Genomic DNA, 25,605 nt, shown 5'->3' on the forward strand with positions numbered 1-25,605 from the left:
AACAAATATAAATTAGTAGGCTCTACCACATTACTTAGCAGTTGTTTTTCAAAATGGTCTTCTGGAGACTCAGAAAAAAAAAAAACTGGCCACCCAGGTTCTCATTGTTGCTAATTAAAATTTTCTGTGTGGTCCTTTCCTTTCTCTGTATAAATTTTAAAATTTTTCCATGTCCTCTGGCCATTTTTCTCCACTGGCAATTACAAGTCATTAGAACTGCCTCTCAGAATGGCCTCGTAGTAACCATAAAGTCCCTCTGCCACCTGAAAGAGCTGAACATCCATAAACAGGAGCCGGGGCTGCTCTAATGATTTCCAATCAATCAAATGAAGAGAATTAAATCCTGTGGAAAATGGAAGGGAATGCAGAGTGACATTCTATGTAGCATGCACAGGACACTGGCCATCAATAATCGCTCTTACTTTATGAAGTCAAAACTAGGGCACCAGAGAAAAGTATAGATACAGAATCAGCAGCTGGAGTGGTCCAACAGCTGGACTTGTACTGAGCACATCTAGTCTGAACTATTGATACTGAGAAGGGAAAAACTTTTTTTTTTTTTAAATAGAGCCTCACTATGCTGGCTAGCCTGGCCAAGAACTCAGCACACAGCCTGGGCTGACCTTGAACTAACAAACATTCTGTCTCAACCTCCACGTGCCAGAAGTACAAGCATGCATCTCTATGTCCAGCAAGAGAAATTATTCTCAAACGGTAAGGAACATTTTTCTCGGGACAAACAAAATCGGTGCCAAGACTATTTACTGCAGCAAAGTAGAGAGGGAGAGGAGGGGGGAGGGAGAAAGGAAGAGGGAGCGGAGAGGGAGAGGGAGAGAGAGAGAGAATGAGGAGTCCGTAGACAGAAAATGACTAAGAGAAGACATTGAGGGTAGGGAGCTCTGGATGAAATGAACTAAGAGGATTTTGATTGAAAACAGGCCAGAGTGATCAGACAACAAGGGCAAAAAAAAAAAAAAAAAAAAAAAAAATGAGAAATTTGATCAAATATCAAAGGGGAGAAGGAGTTTCACTAAACTACTTCAAGATTCTTGCTAGAACTTGGCTGGGCTAAAGCCAAGGTAAGAGAGATCAGCCACTAAGATGAGTCAAAAAAAGGGGCTCAGGGAGCATAAAGTTCCGTCAAAGTTCAACATTTTAGAACAAATAATTCTTTGCTGTGTGTGTGGGGGGGGGCATCATTTTGTTCATGGTACAATGGCCCCTTTCACTATCACACATGTAGACACACACACACACACACACACACACACACACACACACACACACTCATACACATTATGACAACGAAAAACATCTGAACACATTGCCAAATATCCTCTAGGTGCACAATCCCCCATGGAAGACTGCTTTAGATAGGGGTTGACAGACTTTCTCCAGAAAGAGACAGGCAAGGAAACACCTATTTCTGCAGTTTACATTTTCCATGCCTTATTCTGCTCAGTCGCTATGTCATTGAAAAATAAAATAGGTGGCTGGCTGGATTTGGCTCCTGGGCAATAATTCAACACAATAGTGTCCCTTTCTCAAGCAGCCTGTGGGAAAGGACTCTAAAATGTTCCCACAAATCTTCCCTTTTCCCCTGGATATATCCCAAACTTTGCATTCTTATTTCTAGCTCCTAAATTCCCAGATAAATCTTGTTGGCATGAAATCTGGTTTGTTACTAACTGACAGGATTTGGGGTTATATTTAGAATTTTCATACTCTCTTTCCTTATCTCACGTTCTATAATCTATCTGTAAAATGTATCTATTCCTGGCAACAGACTGTATGAAGTAGGTCACTGGAACACCGTATCTTCTTTCACAGACTCACATGAAACTCACCACATACCACAATCCCTCAGCTTTGCCTCTAAGGCAATTATATATTCATATATTAATACGATTACCCTAGAAATTATGACATGGTAAGCCTGGTAAAGGGTACACAAGACACCACTACTGAATGTGAAATTTTAAACTTCACAGTGCGTTTATGTCCAATAGCTTCAGGAAATACCTCAACAACAAAGTAAAAAAGGTCCCAGACATTTTTTTTTTAATTTCAAGTTACTGGGTTCTACAATGTGACATCCAAATTACTAAGAGAAAAGGTCTCTTTAAAAAGGCAGGGGGGAAATGCCTAATATATAAATAATAAGCCATATAGACTTTCTCTGCCATGTATGTACTCTTCTTTCATTAAAATACCAACATCAAAATTCCAATACAAAGGCTCATGTCTATAGTGCCAGCTACCTTGGAAGATGAGGCAGGAAGACAAAAATACTTAAGCCCAGGAATTCAAGCCTCTCTCTCTGTGTATGTGTGTACGAGAGAGAACATATATCACCGTGTAGGCCTGGCTAGCCTACATCTATGAAGAGCAAACGGGTCTCAAACTCACAGAGTTCCACTTGCCTCTGCCTCCCAAGTGCTAGGATTAAAACTGTGTGCACCCAGCTAAGAGCTCCTACCTGCAATCCCTAGTATTAGGCTGAGGCAAGATGAACACTGTAATCCTGAACTAGATAATGAGCTCTTCACTAGCCTGAGTAACAAGCCAGCTTTGTCTTAAAAACAAACAGACAAAACCTTTCACATAAAAACATAAAGCATCAGCTGATCACTAAAACAGTAAACATTTTAACTGAATTAATTTTAAAATGATTTAACAATAGCCACAGCAGAAAAAGCAGAGAAAGTATATAACAATAAAAATCACTCAACACTACAAAGACTAACTGCTTTTAAGATTTCATATTTCTTTTCAGGTTAAGATTACAATAATTCTTTGCAGTCTTTAGTGTGCTTTCTAATAACTGCACCAGTTTTAAAATTAGGAACATAAACATATGTGTGTATATGTACTCCATCTTGATTCTTGGATATTCCAATCAATACCATATCCTGAGCATTATTCTAAGCCATTAAGTGGTACCCCCAACAAAAGATAACCCAACTTTCACAATGTTTCTCCTCCATAAATATCCCTCATTTATACAGCCCTTCTATTATTGAACTGTTAGTTTCCTCCAGTTTGTGACTACTAGAAATCCTCTTCAAAAAATGACTATAATTTTGTTTGGATTTCTGACTTTTCATGATGGTTTTGTAGATAAAGAATGAATGGGAGACTATAGATCATTTCTTTCTTAATATCTATTGCCAAATCTTCTACCAGTTCGATCAATACCCTTCTATCATTGTGGTCTAGGGAACATTTCAACAAAACCTTGAGAAGGTATATGATGAAATCAACAAGTGAAAAAAACACTAGAAAAAAAAACATTGATAAAAAGTGATCATTTAGATTTTGTAAGTGCCTATAAAACAGTTAAATACTTAATTTTAAATAAAGTAGTTAAAGAACAAAACTAAAAGGTGACCTCAGAGAAGTAGAGAAAAGAATATTATTTACCAGAGTCTGAGAAGGGTATGAAGGAAGAGGTGGAAAAAGGAGGAACATGGGCAGCTGGATAGGAGGAAGAACTTGTGTTCTATATGTAGCACAGTAGGATAACACACATAATTATATATGTAGCACAGTAGGCAAAACACTCATATGTATAAAATAGTAAAAACAAATCTAAGAATAATTTTAAAAATAGAATGGCTTACAGGCTGTAGTCCAGCTAGTCCAACAGTGGCTGTCTACCAAAGAAAGGTCTGAGAATACAGTAGTTGTTCAGTCCATGAGGCTGGATGTCTCAGCTGGTCTTCAGTATCTGACAGAATCCCACAGAAGTAGGCTCTAATGCTAGCAAAGGAATGGACTTGCCAGCAAGAGGGAGAGTGAGCAGGCAAAGAAAGCAAGCTTCCTTCTTCAGTGCCTTTTATATAAGCTGACAACAGGTGTGGCCCAGACTAAAGATGGATCTTCAAACATCAAAACACCTGGATTAAAGGTGTATCTAACCACCTCCAAAGATCCAGATTAAAAGTGGGTCTTCCACTTCAAATGACTTCACAGGTGTACAAAGCCACTTGGGTTTTAGTTAATTCCAGATGTAGTCAAGTTGACAACCAAGAATCGCCATTACAATGTCTAAGGTGATAGATATACCAATTACCGAAGGCGATCCTTACACATAGTGTGCAGGCACTGAAAGAGGAAAGGGGTGTGGCTCATGGGAGAATGTTTGCCTAGCATGAAAAAGGCCCTGCTCAATCCCCTGCATTCCAAAGAAAGGGAAGAAGGAACAAAGGAGGGAGAGTGGGTAAACCAGAGGGAACGGGGAGGAAAGGGAAGAAGGGAGGGAGTAGGTGGAAGAGGGAGGGGGAAAGGGGAGGAAGTTAGCTCTACCAATTACTCACTAACGCTGCCTAGGATCACTTAAGAGGAAATCATATCAACCTGCGTTACAAAGACAGCTGGTTACCGTCTATTCTTTTCAGCCCTATTAACACAACACCAATCAATCACAAGCAGCAAAGGGTCAGGCAAAATCTCAATCTCCGGCCTCCTCTGGCAGCTACAAGTGATACCATGACAGGTCTCCTGAAAGGCCTTTGAGGAATGTCCCGAGAGAGGGTGCGAGCAGGCAGACAGCAGGCTGGCAAGTGCTGGCGTTTGGGCCTTTCCCATCATTATTAGAAGGAGGGCCTACAGCCAGCCAGCGTTCTGCTCCATCTCCAGAACACAGTATGAGGACAAGAATCGCACCCGGAGCACAGGAAAGCAGAGAGCTGGAGGCAGTGGAGCCTGACAGTCAAAGAAGCACTCAACTCCATGGAGAGTCTGGGTCTGTATTTATTTACTTAGAAGAAAAATAGTCCCTTAATTTGTTTGGTCATTGATTCTGATGGTTACTTAAAGGTGAACCTCATCCTACCCTGACACATCATCTGCTAGGTGGTTTAGTAAGATAAAAGCATATGTAAGTGGCAGTCATTATTTAGCTCATTTAAATACCAACGCTTTCATACAATCGATACCTATTGAGCATCTGTACTGGGTGACAGAAACACAGAAATAAATAAGACCTAGCACCAAGTCCAAAAGAGACAACTAGACAATTAAAACAAAGTTTAACAAGTCATAGGAATGGGCAAAGAACGGGGTCCTCTGGCAGCACATCAGAAAAATGGTTCACCCAAATGTAAAGAAGTCAATGGGATCTGAGAAGGCTTTCCAGGTGATGGGAAATTTAATTTGGAACCTGAACAATGAGGCAGTGGTGCTTAGCAGGCTCCTGGAAGAGGAGCATCCACTGAACAGAAGTATACATGCAAAGGCTCAGAGGGAGGTAAGGGAGGGTGATGTACTTCAGGAAGGCAAAGTCAACTACAGAGGCTGGCCACAGCATGGCAGTAGAGTGGAATGGAGCATCTTTCTTCTGGCGATCCACAAAAAGTATAGACTATGTTCCCTCAGCTAGAATTTCTTTATTATGATTTCACCAAAAGAAGAAGAAATTGAGGACCAAAGTAGGCAAAGACTAATCAAAACCCATCATTTCTCCCTAAGTTTCTACTCCTCAAAGGTCAGGTATGACTGACTCTCTTGCAGCTCTCTGCCTTATAGTGTGGTTCTCAACTGTCTGAAGCATACTGGTCCCCAGAATTGGTAGGGCTTTCGAAACAATGAAATAGACTCTAGAAGGGGACTACCTGATGGGTAACTGATATACAAGAACTGGGCTGGTTTAAAAAAAAAAAAAAAAGGTGTTCAGATCACATTTAACACTAGGAAGAATAACATTCTGGTTAGTTCAAAAAAAGAGGGTGGGGTATGAATGGGAAGAGCCATTAATTATAGTGGTAAAGAGAGAGATAATAGAGACCCAATCTAGAAACCTTACAATGGAATGCAGAGATGGGGAACACATTTTAAGAAATATGAAGTCAAAAGGCTCAACCAGACAAGCAGGACTGAGAAGGGTAAAGAATAATCCTGTATTTCTGGCCTTGTCACCTGTGCTGGCTAGTTTTATGTCAACTTGACACAAGCTGTAGTCATCTGGGAGGAGAGAATTTCAACTGAGAAAAACGCCTCCATAAGACTGGACTGCAGACAAGCCTATAGGGTATTTTTATACTTAATGACTGATGGGGGAGGACCCAGTCCAATACAGGTGCGGCCACCCCGCCTGGTGGTCAGGGTTGTGTAAGAGAGCAGGTTGGCTGGGTAGTGGTGGCACACGCCTTTAATCCCAGCACTCAGGAAGCAGAGGCAGGTGGATCTCTGAGTTCAAGGCCAGCCTGGTGTACAGAGCTAGTTCCAGGACAGGCAGGGCTACACAGAGAAACCCTGCCTAAAAACAAAAAAAAAGTAAAAAAGAAAAGAAGGAAGGAAGGAGGGAGGGAAGGAGGGAAGGAGGGAGGGAGGGAGGGAGGGAGGGAGGGAGGAAGGAAGAGAGAGAGAAAGAGCCGGGTGGTGGTGGCACATGCCTTTAATCCCAGCACTCGGGAGGCAGAGGCAGGCGGATCTCTGTGAGTTTGAGGCCAACCTGGTCTCCAAAGCAAGTTCCAGGAAAGGTGCAAAGCTACACAGAGAAACCCCGTTTCGAAAAACAAAAAAAAAAAAAAGAGAGAGAGAGAGTGCGAGGGTGAGCAGTCTGAGCAAACCACAAGGAGCAAGCCAGTAAGCAGCTCTCCTTCAGGGCCCTGCATCAGCTCCTGCCTCCAGGTTTGAGTTCCTGTCCTGACTTCCTTCAGCGATGGACTATGATGTGAAAGTATGAGTCAAATAAACCCTTTCCTCCCCAGCTTGCTTCTGCTCATGGTGTTTCATCACAGCAATAGTAACCCTAACTAGGACAGCCCCTGAGAAAGGAAAGTCGGAAAACACAGCAGTGAGGACCAGGTGTTCTGCATAGAGACAGTCCGGCCTGAATTCTGTCTCTGCTAATGGTTTTGTGGCCACAGGAAAACAACCTGACCATACGTGCTTTGGTTTCTCCCCCTGTAGAAAAATGGCAAAAATAACAGAATCCATCTCTGGACTTCTGGAAGAATTACCCAGAAGCTCCCGAACACTGGCTGTAACATGAGAAATGCCAAGAAAGTGTTAGAACATTTGGATGATAGATGGTGATGCCCCTTGTTGAGATCGGGAAACTAAAAGGGGCACAGATTCGAGGGAGAATGAATGGCTTCAGTTTTGGATGTGCACTAAGACCAGAACACCTAGCAGGCAGCTAACAATGCGGTCAGGGAGAACAGGGTTGTGGGAATGGGAGGACAGGGTTGTGGGAATGGGAGGACAGGGTTGTGGGAATGGGACGCACCTTGATAAAGACTAGTGCTAAGGTGGCATCTGAGGGAGGACCCGGCAGACACAAAGAAACCGGCACTGTGGAAGAACGCGTTGGTTCCTGTAGGTGAAATGTGGAGAAAAGACAAGACCTGGGGGTTGGGAGTGTAGTTCAGTGGTGGATACCTTCTTAGCTTGTACGGATTCCAACCACAGTGCAGGGAAAAAAAATTACAGAAAAGAAAACAGCTTGGAAAACCCCTCTAGTCATGGGATGGACAGAGGGTAAGGACTGACATGTAACATGCAAAGAGTCAAGAGAAAGACATGGCAGCATCAGTCCTCATGAGGATGTCCTTTAAAACTAAACGACTAGAAGGTGAATAATCCTGAGATGAAGAAAGCATCCCTCCTAAGGAACTATTGTGGAGACTTCTCCACAAGCTGGGGCGGTGAGGAGTGGCATTCCCTGAACCACTGTTTCAACTGACTATTTGCATGAAGTACCTACAACAACTGCTTAGGAAACCTCTAAGTCTACAAGAGTTAAAAAGTTCTTTTTGTAGTGAACTGCCTTACCACAGAGGATAAGTTTCAGAGAAAAACAGAGTAAGCTGGGTAGAAAGATAAGAAAAAAAAATTAGACTTTTCGAGGGAAGAAATCAGAACACATTTGGCTTTTGTGAAAAATAATCCAAACTGCAGTTTGCAAATAAAGTTCTGGCCTCCAGGTTTCAGTTACCAACCCCAAAGAAGCCATTTAAATCACATTGGCTGTAGAGCTGGAGGAGAAGGGTAGATAACTATCTCCTCTAGACCACAGCTATGAGAACTATTTTGGAGAGGTGACTGAACTGCAGATAACTGGGTCATCTGAAACCAACCAAACCACTGGCTGAGCATGAGGTCAGAGGTTATTGATCCTTGCGGCTGTGTGAGAGGAAGTCCTGGTTTTTGTTTTGTTTGCTGGTTTTGGTGTTTTGTTTTTGGAGGTGATTTGGTTAAGTTTGCAAATGAGTTCAGAAAGGTTAAGAACACCTAATCTGCCTGCTCAGGGGACCAAGTGTGTGACTTCAACAATAGCATATAACCATCAACTATGTCCGGAGTAGTTGTCAGGCTACAACTGGCCCTGGAATTAACAGGACAGCTTGTTAAACACAAACTTCTGGCTTCTGCCCTAGGGGTTTCTGATTTAACCCGAATGTGCCTTTTTAACAAGTTCCCAGGTAAGGATGACAGGGCTCCCCTGAAGCCCACCTTGAGAGAACTCCTGTCGTGGAGCTGCTGGAGATGTGAGAGTCATTTTCTGAGTGTGACCCCAGCACTTAAACAAAAACGATGAAGGATTTCAAAAACTGTGCCGAAAATAAAACAAGAACCCAGAATGGTGGCTCACACCTGTAATCCCAGTATGTGGGAGGCTTAAGCAAGAGAACTTCCATGAGTTCAAGGCTACCCTGAGCTAATGAGTAAAATCCTGTCTCGAAACAAACAAAAACCAGAAAAGCAAACAGGACATGTGATCAAACAGAAATATCCTCAGCCATTCAAGTCTATTAGAAGAGATGGAAAATGCTGGAAACAAACTGAACTACAAGGAATGAAATTATGAAAGTCATGAGCTATGTGAAGAGATAAACGTGGGTAAACAACAAAGCTACATACACGAAAGAAAGTGGATATAGATTCAAACCTATCGGATTATGAGAAGGTATATACAAATAAAAATTTTAAAACTTAAGACTGAGTATTTATGTGGCTATCTGACTACCCAACCATAACTCATTCAGGCAGACCCTTTGGTGCTATTAGAAAACCTAGTCCCAAACAACTCCCGAGGGCAGATTTTTATTCAAAACCATCTTTTAAAATAGCCTCCCACTGGTTCCACACAGAGCCTGAGAAGCCACAGAGGAATTTTCATCACCACGCCACTCTGCGTGACTCACGTTCCCAGCATTCCATTACCAAGGCTGCATTCTAAGGCGGCTATAACCACCGCTGTCTTATGTAGCCAGCTCTTAACCCTGAAATAGTATATTCACACACATAATTCTCTCTCGACAGCTCGGAGTAGCTGTAATTGCCTCTGTCTGCTTGCTATTTGTCCTACTGTTCTGAGAACATCCAAAATTCATAGCAGGTGGATTCTGCCAACAGCATCTCCTCAGGACGACGATCACATGCGCTCTACGCCGTTACTGCCTCAGGAGCTTGAGAGTCCACTTTCAAATCCATTACCACTTGTGGCTCCTGCTGCGCTCCTTCAGTATCCGCTATCTTTTCTTCCCAAGGCAGTGAGACATCTGAACGGGAGCGCCCTTCGTTACCCAAGTCACTCCCACTCCTACACACAGCCCTTCCCTCTGATTTCTGGGTATCCCCACTCACATTTTAGCCGTATATACGGATATTTGGTATAATAATTGCTCTCATATTCTCTTTGCCCTTCCCAAGGTCCTCCTGCCCTTGGGGGGAAGAAAACTTCATTTCTAAAAGTACAATATTTAGGGTGTGACTGTTAAAAAAAAATCACTGTTAAGAATCATTCTTTCAACAAACTCTGCCTACTGAAGCTAAGAGGCAAGAACAGGCCAAACAACTTCTAGACAGGTGAACAGTTAGAGATGGCTACAGATCTTTGGCAGGATTCCTTAGTGGCCATTCTCTACCCTCACAATACTAACTCCACTTAGGCCCTGGGAACTAATGCTTCCTAAAACATCAGAGGATAATGGAACCTAGAATTACAGGAGTATAATGAAAACAGCTTCCTATCAAAGCAGCTGCTTCATTTCATGTTAATATTTCCTTTCATTTGGAGGGTTTGAAGCATTCATGAGATCTCAGGGCAACAGAAAGAAAGCATTTTGTCTTTCCAAAGCATAAGCACAGCACAATCTTCAGCATGATGCTTACAGAGAAAGGCTGCACTGGATGGATGCTCAGTGTAGCTCAGCATGATTCCAGGGCCTCCACAGGCACCCTGTTAGTCTTTGCCCTAGATCTCCTGAGACATTTGAAAAGCAGATGTTAATACAACTTAGTGTGTGGCATCAAGATGAGGAAAACTAGACTTACCCATTTACATCCAAGGAAAAGCATATCCCTTTCAAATGTAGCTATAAAATCCAAGTGTTTTATTCAATTTTATCCAATTATATCTTCAATTTGATCTTATAAGCTACTTATAAGATCTTATACAATTCTTTGTCAAAAGAGTATAATAAATTACTGCATTCAAAACAAAAAATCAAGTAAATAACTATAAAACAAATGTGTGTGGGTATATATATGTCTGGAGACATATATATATACATATATGCATATATATGTATATATATATATACTCACACACACACATATATATACATGCATACATACATACAAATATTGAACAGAAGTTTGGTTTTATTCTTCAAGAGGTAGCAATCTTTGGTAGCACTCATAAAATGCAGATTCCCAGACCTGTCCCACCATCTCACACTGATGTGACAGGAAGCTAGTAATCTGAATTGTGAGTGTGTGAAGGATTGAACCAGGGCCTCATTCATGCTAAGCATGTTCTCCACCGCACCCCAGCCCTGTAATTTGAAACTTTTAATGGGTATTTTAACAAGCACTCTAATAACACTTTGAGAAACATTCCAAAACATCTGCAGGGAGTCATTTATAAGAGGCAAATTAAAAAGCCTGAGAGGTATGCAGCGTAAGAGAGTTTAGATATCACTTTATTTAACCTGATTAATACAGGAACATTTCTAGAATCATGACAGATTGATTGATCTTAATAAGAAGGAACAACAATATTTATAAGCCAAATAAATACTGTTTCTCTGTAAACTACAAAGTCTAATCACTTATTTTAACAATACTATCATTGTTTAGATACACACTTTCTTCTTAGGATTCAACTACACACAGAGACAACAAAAAGGAAACTAGTTGCCTCATATTACTTCTTTTTGATTTTGGCCAAAATCGTGGTGTTTCTACTTACCATCCTACCCTCAGGCATTTACCTTGCTTTTCAAATACAAAGTCACAGTGCTGACAGATGCCCCTACAGAAAACAGGATGCTTAAACCAATGCCATGAGAGTCCGGGATGCAATTCCCAAAGGAATGTTTTATAAATGCTTTGAGTAGAAAAGTGAGCATAAATTCTCCAAAACTGCTTTGAACAAGATAATGTTCACCTAGATATACAGATCTTTAAGTAGACTTGGTTTTAAAAATGGTTTATTAAACATTATTGGATACATACCAATAGTAATACATAAAAATCCTAGTTTGCTGTCTGTTGTTATGCTAAAAACTATGACCAAAAAGCCACTTGGGGAGGAAAGGTTTTACCTCATCTTACAGCTTATAATCCATCAACTGAGGGAAGGAACCAAGAGGCAGAAACCACAGAAAAGCAATGCTTACTGCTCTGCCCCATGGCTTGCTTATTTTATACAATGGAGGACTGCCTATGAGGGATGGGACCACCTACAGTGGGCGGGGCCCTTTCACATCAATCATTAATCAAGAAAATGCCCCCCCAGGCCAGTCTGGTTTTATTAAAGCAATTCCTCAACTAAGGTTCCCTCTTCCCAGGTGACTCCCGACTGACACAAACTAACAGTGAGAAGGACATTACCTGTGAATGCCTTTCTTCATCACACACTCTCGAGTTGTATTCGTTCACTTCACCTTGCAGAGGAATGCGAAGGACTTCTCTAACATTTGGCTCTGTCGGGAAACCCCCAGAGACTCAAAATCTATAGAAAAGAATGAATAATGCCTCACCAACACTAATAAATTATAAATTCCAATCTACATTTCTCCCATTTGTGTACTGGGTAAATTATCCTCAGATCACATCTGTCTTTATCATAAGAAATATGGGGAAGGCTCAGAAGCATCATCATTATTCTTGGTAGCCCACCTGAACTAGGTGATAAGACCCTATTACTGAAGACACCGGACACTTTGATTGTGGGGCATGGGAAAATTAAGCTGGAACTGAGTGGCAAGCTTCCTCCTCCCTGCTGGCTACCTTTCATAGAGCTGGAAGATTCTATGCATATAGACCACTGAGTTAAAATGTCATCAATAGTCCTACCCAGTGGTAGATCCTATGTACTACAATATTGACCTGCCAATAAGATGTGCCCACTAGTACAATAGTGGTGTAATGGTTCTGAGGTTAACCGACTGCTTTCTAATTGGCTTAGAGACCCACTCAATAGTAGGAAGATCATGCCTGATACTATAAACCCAGTCAAAAGCCCACAGCTAGGGAGGTAATAGGCTTAGTAGGGGAACATACTACTGCTGTTTTACTAAACGGACATGTTGTCAAACGGTCTTCAAATATTTATGTTAATACCTGTCTTTCTTACTTTCCTTGTTGCTATGATGAAATACACTGACAAACGCAACCTAAAGGAGAAAGGGTTTATTTTGGCTCAGAGTTCCAGGACACAGTCCATCATGGCGAGGAAGTCACAGAGAAGTATCAAGGGGCCAACTGGTCACACTGCATCCACAGTTGAGAAGCAGAAAGCAATGATTACGTGTGCTCAGCTCACTCTCTTCACAGAGTCTAGAACACACACACACACACACACACACACACACACACACACACACACCCGCCCAAGGAATGATGCCACCCACCATGGGTGAGTCTTCCATTTCAATTAGCCCGGTCAAAACAATCCCCACAGGCAAGCCCAGAGGCATCTCTCTCAGGTGGTTCTAGGCCAAGTTGATAATAAGATTAACCATTACAATATCCCCAACCATTACAACCGGAGGTCAGAGCAGCTTATTTTTGTGGGTGGTCAATGGTTAATGCAGAGACTCATAACAGGCAAAACAGGTGAGAATGAGTGTTGAGTGCTTCACCCTAAATGAGACATCTCTATCACCCCCATCTGAGACTCACGAACATCTTGGAAGAGGATGCAAAGAGACTGTAAGAGCCTGAGGATGTAGAGACATGCTATGAAATGCTATCTCCTAGGCATGACATAACCACTCTCATGGAAGCAACCCTAATAAAAAATGTCCCCTAGTGCCTATGGATAGAAGAAAAATTAAAAGCTTATTTGTTGCCCTCCCCTGGCCAAAGTCTACTTCATTCTTAGACACATATTTCCTATCATCAGGCCTAACAAAAAGATGAGTTTTACAACACAGACACATGACCATCCCTACTGCATAACAGAATAAGCTGGAGGTATACAGATAGAAAAAAGAATATCTAAAATGACTACGCCCAAATGCTTAGAGGTATGAAAGGTAAAAGTTAGTGTAAATACGAGGCAAAAATCACAAACTATTATTCAACATCACAATGGACGAAAAGCTGGAGAAAATATGCAAGGAAAAAATTCTTTAAGAAAACAAAGTACTGAAATTTTAATAATGGAAAACATTTAAATACCCAGTAACAAACAGTCAACAAAATTTGTTAGTACAATAATTTAGTTCACATAGTTCTGTCCACTATTATTAAGTCTTTTGAGTTTATAATAAGATGAGTAAATGGCATTCATACAATAGAGAAAAAAGAAGTGTCAGTCCTGATAGGACACACCTTTAATTCCAGCAGTAGTGAGGCTGAGGCAGGAATGGGAAGTCAGCCTGGGCTACACAAGATGGATGGGAGAAAAGGAAGGAAGGGAGGGAGGGAGGGAGGGAGGGAGGGAGGGAGGGAGGGAGGGAGGAAGGAAGGGAGGGAGGGAGGGAGGAAGGAAGGAAGGAAGGGAGGGAGGGAGGGAGGAAAAAAGGCAAACAAAGCAAGCAGGCAGGCAGCTCAAGATGGGAATTTGACTATAATTACATATGACCACAGCTACTCATGAACAAGGCAGCGGGAGGAAGTACATCTTTCTTAGTATTGGGTATAATACTTCCCATCTCTAGACAGGTTAAGTTAAGAAGTCAAGTCAGAGAACAAATGCATCCTTTCCATAGTTCTGTATACTAAGGATTTTCCAAGACCCAGATGGGAAACCACTCATTAATATCATAATTTTTCTGCAATAATCCAATGTAAAAGACAACTTCCTAGAACTTACTTGAAGAGATTGTGTGTATGACCTATATGCAGATAACTTCAAAGTTTAAAATGTAGTATCTTTTGTTATAACAAAAGGAAAGGGGATTAACATGACTTTAATCTTCAAAACTAGACACACTCTGGTAAACACCAGCAGCACTCCTGTGTGAAGACTGGAGTAAAAAGATGTTTCACATGCAAAGAAAACAATCCTAACCCACCTTCTTCACTTTAATCAATCAGTCGCTTACTAAGTATCCTCATAATCCAATCTCGGGCCATTTAACAGTGAAAAGTTTTGCTAGTATCAAGTAACTCCCTCCATAATCCCACACAAACAATTTTATCATCATGTACTGGAGAGATACAGGCTCTTTGGCTGCCTCTTAAAAATTACAGATTGCTTCCAGATGCTTTTCAGGTGATTTCATGTCTTTCCTCAGCCTGCAACTCATGAATTATGAAAGGGCATCCCTAATTCATGAGATGAGTTCTCCCTCTCAGTGTCCATTATCATATATCCGCCCCACACACTCTGGGTCTTTAGGTACTCAGCCACACACGTGCTTTTACGCACATAATAAGGCATCACCGTGTATCAGCAAGGACTCTACCGCAAACCTGCTTATATTTTACCATCATGACTCTGCCAGCAGCAGGGCTTCCCGACTTCAAAGGCAGCTGGTCTTTTGACAGTAATGTACAGAATGATATCAGAGGCAAGGTTAAATGGAACTTGAGAAAATTGAAAGGAGATTCTTAAATTTCACTGAGTCTTGATAATTCTCTCGCTTGTCATCTCATTTAAAAACAAAATATGTCTCCTGCTTAAAAGGGAGAAAGAGGGCAGTTAGCAGTTCAGTCACACTCCCATCTCTCCCCGGGCAAGCACTTTCCTTCTAACAAAGCATCCTACCTCCACATAACAAAATCAAATTCAGGCTCACAGCGTCCCTTGTAATAGCTATGTCACACCCCTAATTTCAACACAGGAACAAAATTTAAAGCTCATTTCCAGATGGCGTAAATCCCATGAATTGAGACCTCAGCTGTGCCGTTTAGGACTCTGCTGATAGGCAGGATTTCACAAAGAGACAGGAAAATCATCAAGTGAACACCGGTGCTGGCTAACCCACATCATGCATTTCCCCAGGATAAGAGGAACAAGTGGGCAGGTATTTACTCAGGAGGCATAGGTTCATCTGTAGCACTGCCACAATAGATCTGTGACATAAACATGTGCTTTCCTGCCGGAGCCCAGCTCCGGATGAGGGCAGGGTCTGAAGATGGGTGGATGCAAGAGTGGCAACAGAGGAATCAGACATGGGACACTTCTTAGTTTCATTTTAGTAGAGATGGACAGAGAAGAAGCATACGGGAGTCATCCCCAGTGGGACAGGGCCCAACAGAGAATATAAGGAGTCGGTGGGGGAATGAAGTGAGCCAAGCCATGGTGGTCAGGAGAATCTTGCAGCCTGACTAGCAGCCAGAATGCTACTTTATTTATACAAAATTTAGCAAGAAAGGATAATTCATGATGTTCTAAAACATAAATTATATCATTTTTGGTTTTGGACATGTGTTTTACTTCCTTTTGCTCATCTTTTAGACAACATTAATAAACTATGACAGAAGAGAATTATCATTTCCAATCATTTTCCCTCAAATTTTGACATCATGAATAAACAGAGCTATCGTTTTTACTCATTAACCCCATAATCCAATTTTTAAGAATCTAGAGGCATATGACAGCCTGTTCTCAGGCTGGTAGCTTTGGTTGCTTCAAGGACACTAGACCAAAACAAAAATCTTCAAGCCACCCCGGGCATTTTGTCATGTCCCAAGCAGTGTATTATTAACTCTTAGTGGTCAGAGTGCCCAAGAAAAATCCTCAGGCCAAAGCTGCTGCAGTTATTTTTCAAATTCTGGCATAACACAATGTTTATATCTTTATAGAATTTGTTTATATGTCTAATCCTGGCATTTTGTTGTTCCTTGGTCATATGACACCACAGTGGCTCTGCATGTGTTAACTTTCTAAGAAAGGGAGGTCCTGACACCTCATACTTTTATCATCTTTCCTCTCCATACTTTGCTCATCAATATGTCTCTGTGAAGGGCAGAGTTGTGTGCCATGTAATTGTCTGAGTGTATAGTAGAAAGAGGTTTATACTCTGAACTGTGGCCAACCCCTCTAGCCCACTGAATCTTGTTGTCCCTTTTAAGTTTACTTTGTTTTGATTATCTTATTCCTGAGTAAGTACAGGGACAGATGTTTCAAGAATGTCTCATAGGCTCAAGAAGAGACCTCTGGCTTCTATATGTGTGTCATAACCTCCAATGTGTAAAGAAGAACTTCAAGTAGATAAGGATATATCCCTAAAAGCAGAGGGAATAGTATGTTCAGGACTTTCCTGGGAATCTTAGAAGCAGCATTCATGGTAGAAGGCATAAATGATTCATAAGAAAATTTCCATCAATCAAATATCCCCAAATTGTACAAATATTGAAAGTGCCCCAAGTATGTAACAGGTAGGGATGAAAACCAAAGGTGGCATGGTGGCCATCATGTGGCTCAGCTTTGCTGGATCTTCGTCAAGCAGCTGTGCTGGCTTTATGACTTCTGCCATTCCATTCAGATATGGCTGTGCTACTTTCCCAAAGGGTGATTCAGAAACCAACCAATACAGAGAAAACTGTCAAAAATTCAACAAGTTCTCATTATCTGAAGCTGACTATGAACTAATTATTGAATAATTTCTTTCTCCAGAATGTCTGCACTGGGGCAGGTGATAGATGATATTCACACGTGGAAACCTACATAAACACACAATCTTCACTGACTCCATTCAACATCCTAATAATACCCTCAAGTCTTAAATAGATGAGTCCATAGTGGTCTCCAAAATCCAATCCCTGAATTTACACTTGATAAGACTGGGCGGCTATGGGGCTTGTTCAAACATTAAAATGTAAATGGATGGGTAATGACGAAGAGAGGTTAGGACCTTTGACCTCCCATACTGATACTACCTCCTAAGCAAGGCCAGGATTGATTTTCTGTCACTCCTCCCACAGCCAGCAACCCGTTTTAATGCTTTCAAAAAAGCTTAATTGAATGGAGCTTCAGTCTTCCACTCCATTCAATCAATCCCTGAAACATCCTATTAATAATACAGAATTCTCTTTTGCAACCAAGGAATCTTAGTGTAATTTGACCTAGTCTTGTTCCCAGCACCCACACTGGGCAGCTCACAATCACCTGTAGCTCTAGCTCCACAAGATATCCTGTTAGTGCAAATGATATGACTCTGAGGAAGTCTCGCTTACACAATCAACTAGTAAGCTGAAGGATAGTCCATGTGAGAAAAAGGAAAGACCACAGCATCTTATAAATGAATCAAGAGCACTGATTTATAGGTTACTTATAAAATGTTTCTACAGAGTAGATAGAGCTCTGTGCACCATTTATTCATTTAAAATAGTTTATATTCCATCGATGATTTATTACAATAAAAAGCATTGTCCTAGTTTGCTTTCTATTGATGTGCAAAAAAAAAAAAAAATCATGACCAAAGCAACTTGGGAAAGAAAGAGTTTGTTTGACTTACATGTCCCCATCACAGTCTATCAATGAAGGAAGCCAGGGCAGGAACTCAGGTAAGGCAGGAACTGCAGCAGACACTACAGAGAAACACTACTGCTCATTCAGCTTGCTTTTCTTTAACACCCATGACCACCTTGTCCAGGGGTGGCACCACCTACAGTGGGTGGGCCCTCTCACATCAGTCATTAACCAAGAAAATGCCCCAACAATTTTATATACTAGCCAGTCTGATAGGAGCATTTTCTCAGTTGGAGTTCCCTCTTCCTAGATGACCCCAGTTTGTGTCAAATTTACAAAAAAGCCTAACCAGTACAAGCATACTGATTTATTAAAAAAATAAAATAAAATCAAACAAGGCAAAATTCAAATATTAAAGTAATATTTCCAATGTTACAGCAACTATGTTCCTTTTTTAAAGTTACTGTTTAGGGCTGGAGAGATGGCTCTGCAGTTAAGAGCACTGGATGCTCTTCCAGAGGACCTGGGTTCCATTCCCAGCACCCACATGGCCACTCACAACTGTCTGTAACTCCAGTTCCCGGGATCTGATGCCCTCTTTTGGCCTCCTTGAGCAGCAGGTAGGCACATAGTGCATAGACATATACCCACACATACAAGTTCAATTTTCTTTTAAGTTGTTTATAGTTCTATGATCAAATGAGTTTTGAAAATGCTGTGTTCTGTGTTCTATGCTTCCTGAACAGTACAGAAAAACAGCTTAGTTTTGTTCAACCCAGTGTCTCAATGCTTTGGGGCGGCTCTCATCTGCAGAACTAGTACTGTCATGCACCAGGAGACACACTTCAGGAAGTGTGTTCCCGGATGAATAACCTGAGTGTGACTCGCATTAGGTAGCATTTACAGTCAAACAGTCTTCCTCTTCAACTTGTGAGTTAAAATGAAAACTAACCATCTTTTTTCCCTACCAAGAACAGGACTGTATTCAGCTAGCAATCATTCTCCCCAGAAGCTGTCACTGGCCTTATGGAAACAAAACATCTTGGCTGGGTCTAGGAATGATGGCACACACCTTAACCCAGCTTTGTGGTTAGCCTGGCTCATAGTGAGACCTTGTCTCCAACAAACAAACCTTGTATCTATACTTTTATACAAATAAAAATACTATACACATACCTCACATTTTTACCAAACAATATGTATTGGCAATGCTTACAAGTTACTACCTAAAGATGTTCAGTGGTATTTTATGATTATGAGCTTTCTAATGTCCATCTGTAACACAACAAACTTACTAGATATCCCACAGTTGAACACTTGAGCTGTTTCCAATCTTTAGCTTCTGTCAACATTACTACAATGAGTATTTTCTTATATAAATCATTTTCTCATGCATGTAATATGTATATGTGTGAATGATTTTGACAGAATATATTAACGTAGGCATATCTAGGACAATTTGTATCAAGAATGAATTTCTAAAATGGAAACCCCTGGTCTAAGGAATATGGCTCTTTTCATATTGTAAAATTTGCAAACTGCCACTGAAGAGATGCTACTGGTTTGCACTTGTACTCTCTCTGCAAAGATTATAAAACTTAAATGGCTGCTCATCTAACTACAATGAGCAGTTCCTCCATAAAATGGTGACACGCACATCTTCTAGAATGAGTAGTTACTCAGCTCTCCGTGTGTGTAAAAGCACTGTTGTGTCCCTCCCTGTGGACTACTTTTGTGTCTTCTGTCCATTTCTCCACCAGACTTTTGTATTTTTCTTATATACCTGTAGGAGCTCTTTATTATAAAAACCGGCTCCTTCAGATAAGAAATGAAAGGCAAATATTATCTCCAGTTTTCTTACTCCTGACTGATGCAGAACTGGTTCAGGGTTTGTTGTAGTGGGTTTTTATAAATAATCAAAGTTACAAACCACTTACATGTCTCAGTTTTAGGGAAAGGTCATATATACTCTAAGATTATAAAGTAATTTCCTAATCTTCTTCTCTAACCTAGTTAGATTGATTTGGGCTTAACATGTGAGGTTACTGCTCCAAACAGTACCTTTCCCCCAGACAATAGCCTGATTATCCTACTACCATATATTCTCTAGAACATCATTCTCCCACAAATTTGCAATACCACTTTTTATCCTATGCTTTACAAATAAAGCATGTGTATATCAATGTTTCTGTTATTATAACCTTAAAGCTAGATTTTGATCTCTCAGATTATTCTAGCTACTTGTGCTTATATTCCCAAGTGAACATGGAATCAGCTGCCATCCAAGGAAACTTTCTGGCTGTTTTTTACTAAACTGGCACAAAACACACAGCTTTTTAAGGAAAACTGACATCTTCATATTCAAGAATATGACAACCCTTCTAACTTTTCATAGCTCTGTGTAACTCTCAGGTACATTACTAATGCCTTCATATACAGCATACATATTGCTTAAGTTTATTCTTTAATTTTTTTTTGTTTTTGTTTTTGTTTTTGTTTTTTTTCGAGACAGGGTTTCTCTGTGTAGCTTTGCGCCTTTCCTGGAACTCGCTTTGGAGACCAGGCTGGCCTCGAACTCACAGAGATCCGCCTGGCTCTGCCTCCCGAGTGCTGGGATTAAAGGCGTGCGCCACCACCGCCCGGCTAAGTTTATTCTTTAATTTTTAATGTGTGTGTGCATGTCTATATGGCTCCACATGCCACAACATATATGTGGAGGTCAGAAGACAACTTTGTGGAGTCAGTTCTCTCCCTCCACCCTTATGTGGGTTCCAGATATTGAACCCAGGTTTCCATGGCAGGCGCCTTAACCTGGGGGGCCATCTCACTGGTCCCCTTGAGTTTATTCTTGAGCATTTTACTCTTTTTAATGCTCTTTACTTCTTCAATCTTCTAACTGGCTATTGTCAGTATATTTGGAAGCTAGGAGTGTTCACACATCATTTGCCAGCAGGGTACTTTTACTGCCTTATTCTTTTTTTTTTTTTTTCAGACTTAATTCACTTGATTTTTCTTATATAAAAACCCTTATGTGGTGGCCACAGCTGCAGCCTGGGTCCTCTGAACAGAGACTCTGGTGTGGGTTTTCACAAGATGGTCAGTGAATTCTTGGAGACAGCATCAAAGGTGGCCTTGGCAAAGTTGCCCAGAGTGGCTGATGTGTAGCAGTCATCCACACCAGCCAGCCAGCAGCAGCTTCTTGGGCACAGGATCAGAGATGATGCCAGTGCCTCTAGGAGCAGGGATGAGACCAACACAGAGCCACAGCGGCCTGTCACTTTGCAAGAACAGTGTGGGGCTTGCCAATCTTGTCCCCCCAGTAGCCTCTCCGCACAGGGACAATGGAAAGCTTGGCCAAGGTGACTGACCCTGAGATGACAGTAGCTACCTCCTTGGAGCACTTAACACCAAGACTAACATGACCATTACAGTCCCCAATAGTGACAAAATCCCTGAACCTGGTCCAGCCCGAGTCTGCCTCTGCACTGGCAGGATCTTTAGAACCTCATCCTTTAGGATGTACCCAGGAAAAAGTCAATAATCTCAGATTCCTTGATAGACAGGGAGAACAGGTAGATCTCCTTCAGGGATTGATCTTCCTGTCCTAAACCAGGCGGGCCCAGCTTGGTGACAGGGATCCACTCCTTGTCTTTGACTTCACCTCCATGAGTCCCTAGGCCTCAGTCATGACTGTGGCCCCTAAGACCGCTCCCCGATCCTCTGTGGAAGCAGCTGTGGCCTCCTAATCCTGGGCCCCTGGAATTCCTGCACTGGTCATCAGCCATTGGTTTTCCTGAAGTTAAGAAGCTCTTATTTATAATTAGTTTTTCACTTGATTCTGTTAGAATCTTATATCCCATTATTTTGCAAACAGCAATTATTTATCCTATCCTGATTTTTATGCCTTTATGATTTTTCTTTTCTTCTCCAGAGGCATTGGCTTGTGATTACAAAACACTACTGGTAAATGGTGAAGACACTGGATTAACCTCACATGGTCCTGAACTTAATAGCAATGTTCTCAAACTTCTTTATAAGTCTGAAAAGTTTTAGGGGTTAAAATGAGCATAACTTACATTCCTGGCATATTTTCTTATTATGTTTTCAGGTGGGTTTTTTTTTAACAAAATCAAGAATAAATACTGAATTTTATCAAATGCCTCAACTGTAAAAATAATCAGTTTTTCTATTTATAATAAATAAGATAATATCGTTAATAAAATTATAGGATTACATTTTCTTCATTCTTAAACCTCACTTGCTATGGTGTTTTATTCCTAAGTATACAAAGTACATGTTTAAACTGTTACCTCACTCAGTTTTCTAAATGACCCTCTAGACTGGGTCTTCCTACCCTGCATGCTCTGCCCCACGGTCACTCTACTCCAGCCACACTGGCCTCCTCATATGCCAAGATTGTTCTTGGCTCAGAGAGTAAGCTGAACCTGCCATACACGCTGTTCCCTGACTGTCTGTCCCCAGATGTCCCCACACCATCCATCTTCGTGTTCCTGTTCACATGTGACCTCATCACAGAAGTCTTTCCTGCCTGCCCCACATAAATGCCAGTCATCTTACACTTTACCCTGACTCTGGCTTATTTCTGTCTGCAGACTTGCCACCATCTACCAGGTGGAATGTGTACACATTACCAGATGACACTGTGCCCAGCAGAAAGGAAGCCCCATGAAAAGACACATTTTACCTGCTTTGCCCCTTGTCCTAGCTTCCCAGCATGCAGACCAGGCCCAACACTTTCAAACATCTTAGTATTCACTACATGTATCAACAAAAGAGAACACAGGAAGATCCTGAAGCTTAGAGAGCCAGCTAAGTAAAATCCCGCAGCGGCAAAGCTGCAGCTGCAGCTTCAGTCTAACTTTCCATTTCTTTCCTGTAACCATTCAAACAAATGATTTGGGACTTCATGTCGCAGAAAATGGATGTACAGTCTTAGAACTACTAAACACCACTGAAAGTCAGAGCAAAGCTGGGCAGACGGATCACGCACAAGTGAGGAACAATTGTCAGCAGATGTTTCCCAAAGACCTCTTAGAAATTACAGGCATTGAATTAAGTTAGCTCTCTTCCCAACACCCATGATCCTCACAGCAAGCAGCATAGCATAATGCTCAGAGCATCCATGTATGTCCTTATAGCCAAGGGATAAAACTGGATATTTTAAGACCAAGCAACCAATATGTTGGTGAAACATATACTAGAACATCTCCCTCCCAGGAGACTTATCTAGCTACATTATTGCCAATGATAACAAGGAGAACCTAACTTTTAATAAGCTACTAACTTTTTCAAAGTTGACTTTATTTTGGTTTCAACAGCCAAGTTAGAATTAGGTACTCCTATAGGTTTTTTGTTGTTGTTGTTGTTGTTGTTTTATCTTGTTTTTGTTTTTGTCTTTGTTTTGTTTTTCTTACATTTTTTTTCCTCAAAGCGACTTTAGGCTAAAAACAAAACTGCACAAATTTCCATGTTTGATAGTGAACAACAACTTTGTCTTCAGAATTGAATCAAACTTCATATTTTAGGAACTTCAGAGTTGATGCAACATGGCAACATGTCACATTTAATTCCATCGATGTAAAGCATAGTGAGCAGAGAGTGAGCCAGTGAGGCACAGCTGACTGTCTGAACCTCTGAATGTAAAAGGCACGGCCCATTTGTGGTACTTCTAAACAGCAAATATATCATTTTCCAACATTTCACTATCAAATTATAGTAGTTTTTCTGCTGGCACTCACTTGAAAAAAACCACAAAAAGTCTTTTCTAATAGTTTCTCCTTACTGGCTTCTATTCAAAGATAAATGGAAGGCAGTAAAATTAATGGGAAATATATTCAATTACTTAAAATGCATCAGCCAAAAGAAAACCTGTTTCAGAGCTGTGTTATGAGCTGTGATATTACATCACCTTCACTTAATCTTCAATTCCAATGACAGGTAACAAAACTGAGGACTGGTCATGGGACCAAACACCTCCTTTTGCAGAGCCTGGCTCCTCCACCTCCCAATTCTCCCCAGGGTCAGAGCCAGAGTAAACACCTGTCCCTCAGCCTTGTGCATTCTGTGTGCCACAGATGTAAAGTTTCACACTGGGGAGGAGGCAGGTTTCAGGGCAGCCAGCAACTTTCCATCCTCTCAAGCCACTCTGAGGAAGAAAGGAATCTTCCTGTGTGACTGTGAAGTGCCACCAGGGATGTTTGTACTTTAAGTCTGCATCCAGACTGACAACAGAAAACTAAGATCTAAGACTGTAAATTTCACTATGAAAATCATATTCTAGCACTTGACTGTTTCAAAATTTTAACAGATAATTAAAGTGAAGTCAATTGAAGTCATTTTTTTTACATTTAATGGGCCAAAGAATTTTTAAAGCAACATTTTTTAAATGTCATACTTCATTAAATTAGGGGTCATGACAATTACACCAATTCAGAAAAGCATTGGGAAGTAGGGAATCTAAACAGCATTTGCTTTTTTTTTTTTTTTAATAAAGGCTAGTCTTAAATTTAAAAAAAAAACAAAAAGCAAGCAATTGAGAAAAACTCACCTTCATGAATGAAGCTCAGTTTATGACTCTGGCAGTGTAGCTCAGGTGGTAGGGCTCTTGCCTGGCTTACAGGAAGCCCTAGGTTTGATTCCCAGCACCACATATACCAGCTGTGGGAGTGCACACCTGTAATCCCAGCACTTAGAAGGTAGAGGCAGGAGAATCAGGAGTTCAAAGTCATCCTCAGCTCCATGGGGAGTTCAATGGCAGCCTGGGCTACATGAGACCTTGAAGAAATAGAAAGATAGGAGAGAGGGAGGATAAGAGGGGAGGAGAAGAGGGGGGAAAACAGACAGAGCTTAATATAGGAAAGAAGGTTATCTATCTTGATTGATACTATCATTTTGTCCTTTATCTAAGGGGTCTAGAGATTATAAACATCATCCAGTTCATCTCTTGTTCATGATTATCAGAGGAAAAGGGATTGCTATTGTCATTTACAAATAGGGAAGATATTTTAGCAATGAGGAAACATAGAGGGGATCTGTGTTTCAAGAAACTTCAAAGAAAAAGAAATAGGAAGTGTATCCTTTCTTTCTTTGGGATTTTGGAGGGGAGAGAGGTAAGTCATACTACAAGAACAGAAGCACATGCAATTCAGCATATTTGGAGTTTATTATGCTATGGCCATGCATGCACAGATGTGGAATATTCCTTTATACTGTGTAAATATATGTCACTGTGATTGGTTTAATAAAGAAGCTGACTGGCCAGTAACTGGACAGGATAAGGTTAGGCAGGAGAACCAGACTAAGGACACTGGGAAGAAGAAGGGTGGAGTAAGAGGAGTCTCCAGCCAGACATGGAAAGAAAACAAGAGGTGTAAGATGAAAGAGAGGTAATGCCACATGGCTGAATGTAGATTAATAGAAACGGGTTAATTTAAGTTGTAAGAGCTAGTTAGAAATAAGCCTGAGCTATCAGCCAAGAATTTATAATTAATATTAAGTCCTTGTGTCGGTTATTTGGGAACTGGTGGGCTGGAAAGAAAAGTCCACCTACACACAGACTTGCAGGAAAATAGGCTTGGCAGAATCACTCCAACATTCAAAAGTGCCTTACTCATATCAACCTACGAATGTGCTGTTTTAGAATCCCAACAAACACACCAACAACATCACCACTTCCACTTGTGCCTTTGAATCATGGCACAGGAGATGTTCACAGCTGTAAGTGGCTGACAAAATCCCGGCTTTCATATGCAATCTCTAAC

The 25,605-nt window shown here is 41.1% G+C and overlaps 1 protein-coding gene across 3 annotated transcripts in view; it reads right to left on the minus strand.

Moving 5' to 3' along the window:
* Positions 1–25,605, minus strand: part of Fhip1a (FHF complex subunit HOOK interacting protein 1A) — a 236,684-nt gene that overhangs the window by 147,974 nt on the left and 63,105 nt on the right. For 2 of the 3 annotated variants that reach the window (XM_052730251.1, XM_052730250.1), the window contains one exon: positions 11,848–11,968. The exons of the other annotated variant lie outside the window; for it this stretch is intronic. The gene's annotated coding sequence lies outside the window, so the exon portion shown is untranslated. The remainder of the gene's footprint in view (positions 1–11,847; positions 11,969–25,605) is intronic. 3 annotated transcript variants of the gene reach the window in all.

This window comes from Peromyscus californicus, unplaced genomic scaffold (assembly GCF_007827085.1).
Source record: "Peromyscus californicus insignis strain IS unplaced genomic scaffold, ASM782708v3 Scaffold_9__1_contigs__length_137607984, whole genome shotgun sequence".
NCBI lineage: Eukaryota > Metazoa > Chordata > Mammalia > Rodentia > Cricetidae > Peromyscus > Peromyscus californicus.